Source organism: Pinus tabuliformis, chromosome 7, assembly GCF_031772625.1.
Source record: "Pinus tabuliformis cultivar Carrire ecotype Pingquan chromosome 7, CPIR1, whole genome shotgun sequence".
Taxonomy (NCBI): Eukaryota; Viridiplantae; Streptophyta; class Pinopsida; order Pinales; family Pinaceae; genus Pinus; species Pinus tabuliformis.
In genome coordinates, this window is record NC_142293.1 from 1,943,532,716 (window position 1) to 1,943,535,469 (window position 2,754).

Sequence of the window (2,754 nt, forward strand, 5' to 3'; positions counted from 1 at the left end):
CCAATTCAAAGTCAAAACAACCCTCTCAATTTATGTAGCCAAACTTCATCCCTTACCAAAAATTCAATGTTGGACAAATCAGAAAAAATCATCCTCAAAATAGCTCAATATTCACCAGTCAAACTCGGTGAAAGGAGAGAGAAAAATTGTTATAAGTTTTTGCAGTCAAATTGCAGTCAACCATGATAACAACTCATCGAAATGTTGATAGAGGCAATAGAACATCCCTTGAATCTCATAATAAATGGGGGCATCTTTTATCTCGTGTATATGGAAAAGCTATCAGATGTTTTTTTCCCGTAAGAAAAGTCATAATTTTATTAATGAAAACAAAATTACATTTTGTATATGCTGAGTCGCATTTCATCTGCAAGTCAAATGACCTCAGATCAAGGGTTCGATAAAAAAGTTTAATGTACATATGGGGAGAAAATCATGTTTTCCTCCCCTTTTTCTTCTCGACCTTGCACCACTCCCCTTGAGACGGCATCGTGGATACAAGTTGAAGTGGATTTTTAGCGCTTGGTCGAGGATTTTCCTTGTCAGAATCAGAGGTGTCTGATGTGTGTAGTCTTTTGGTTCCACTGTTTTCCATTGTATTTGGCATCTTTTCCGATTGTGATTCCATAGGTCCTTGTGGAGACGTCTCCTAGATTTCTACTTCTTTGTCTATTTGATTGTTCTCATTTGGTATGGGTTCTTCCACATCAAACTCCTCCTCCTCTTCAGGATCTGGTGGGGGAAATTTCCAACCATTGTTTTGTTTCCCTATTTTCTTCTTTCTTCAGATGTCCTTTTTGTCTTTAGGACATGTATTTTGTAGATGTCCTGTTTACCGACATATTCTGTACCTAAATGTTGTGTTTTCATAGTCTAGTGTTTGTGTCCAGCTTCATTGTTTATGCTTCAGCTATGTGTGGTCCAGTAAGCCTTTACTCAGATGTACTTCCACACAGATACGTGTGAATGTAAAAATTCTTTCCTCCACTCTTTGTGTGTCCATTTTAATATATCTGCCAATGGTGTTTCATATACCAACAAGGACCTGATGGTCCCAAAAGTGCAATGGGAGGTTGTGCAGACGAACCCAAACTGGAATCCTAGAAACAACCATAGTATTGGCATCGAATTTTGAAAACCATGGTGTGATGAAGAGGCCCGTAGATCCCCAAAACCATGGTCCCTCCTGTAGCACAATGTCTCTTATCTCTGTTGAATGGAATTTGACAATGAAAAACCCCTTGGAATAGAGGTGGATCTCACAGTGTAGAGTCCAGTTTGTGAATATCCAATGGAAAAGTTCAAAAGGTTTTGGCCAGAAATAGTTGAATCGACAAATGATGGCGTGTGATTCAAAATTATTACATGACTCATCAGTTTCTGGTATATCTATATTTAGTTTTGGGATATAATTCAGCTGCTCCACAATGTATGGACTAGGTTCTGTTCCAGCTTGCTTTGGGACCACTGTAGGAGTTTTTCCCCCTTGTAAGATGTTCTTGAAGGATATTCCTCCATTTTTGTGCTTCTGTTGTGGATCTGTGTTGTTTTTTGTTTTTGTGCTTGTCCCACTACCTCCTTCTATTTGTTTTGTTGAACTGAAAGTTGTTGCACCACCTCGTAGCCTCAGGTTGAGTGTTATAGTAGATTCTGACATAATGTTGTAATCCAAAATGGATCTGAGATCTTGTAGGGTTCTACCCCCATACAATAGATGTTGTAGTCCAACTGGGTAGCCAATTTGTTTGGCGATGATATTCTTCAGGTTCATAACACAGTCTGTTGCAAGGACCCAAATCAAGGAAGACTTCCCCGAAGGGGTTTTAATAAAAATTTGAAAGTGATTAGAAGTTACCAAGGAAGGGGGTTCTGTTGTCCTCTGGGTCGTGCAGGACCGTTCAACTTCAATGTCTCCATTAAGCATTGTAGTTTGTGCGTGCTCCTACAGTGTCTTGACGGCCTTGAAAGAATTTCTGAGAGTTTTTGTTGGCCCTCGCGAGGAGGTGAATAAATCTTCAATTCCAGCAAAATGCAAAACCTTCTTAAGCACGCGGGCAACCACGATCCCGATATCTCTTGGGGCGGGCACCATTCTAACTGTTCCATAGCCACATTTACTTGTGACCTTGACAGGTATGATGTGGGGTTTCCCGATCTTGTTACCCCAATAACCCCTCCTCACGGGATTAACCGAATACTTGGCCAAAAAAATGGCTCTGCGGCTGGCCGTGGCCACCTCTTTGCTGCACTTAACACCGAGCCCGACGCCTCTATCGCCTCCTCGGCCTCCACCGCTGCCTCCTCCACTATTACCCTGGACGAAGGCTCCATCAGGCCCTGTAACATCTAGGGCCTTGGTTCTTCCGCCATTCTCATGCTCGACCGTGTCCTCGACGGCCTCTCCCTCGGCCAGCGATCGAAACCCATTGGAGTGAATCGAAGTCTGATGCACAAACAGGTCCTCGCTACCATCATTAGGGGTTATGAAACCATAACCCTTAGTCGAATCGAACCACTTAACCTTTCTGGATCCCTTCCCCTCAGACATGGTTCGAATCCCTCAAAGCTTCTACGAATCCAACAACAAATGAAGATATACCTCTAAAAAAAGCTATCAGATGTTATTAAGAAGAGGAAGGTCATTATGATTAGTTTCAACTCGACGCAAATGTAAACCCACTTTGAATGCACCAAGGGGGATCTGAAGGACAACATCTAGTGCTCTTGTGCATATGTGGTTAAACAAAAAGCCCC

General features: G+C 42.1%; 1 pseudogene; it reads right to left on the reverse strand.

Moving 5' to 3' along the window:
• Positions 1–1,942: 1,942 nt before the first annotated feature.
• LOC149256250 (small ribosomal subunit protein uS5y/uS5u/uS5v pseudogene) lies at positions 1,943–2,548 on the reverse strand (annotated as a pseudogene).
• Positions 2,549–2,754: the final 206 nt, after the last annotated feature.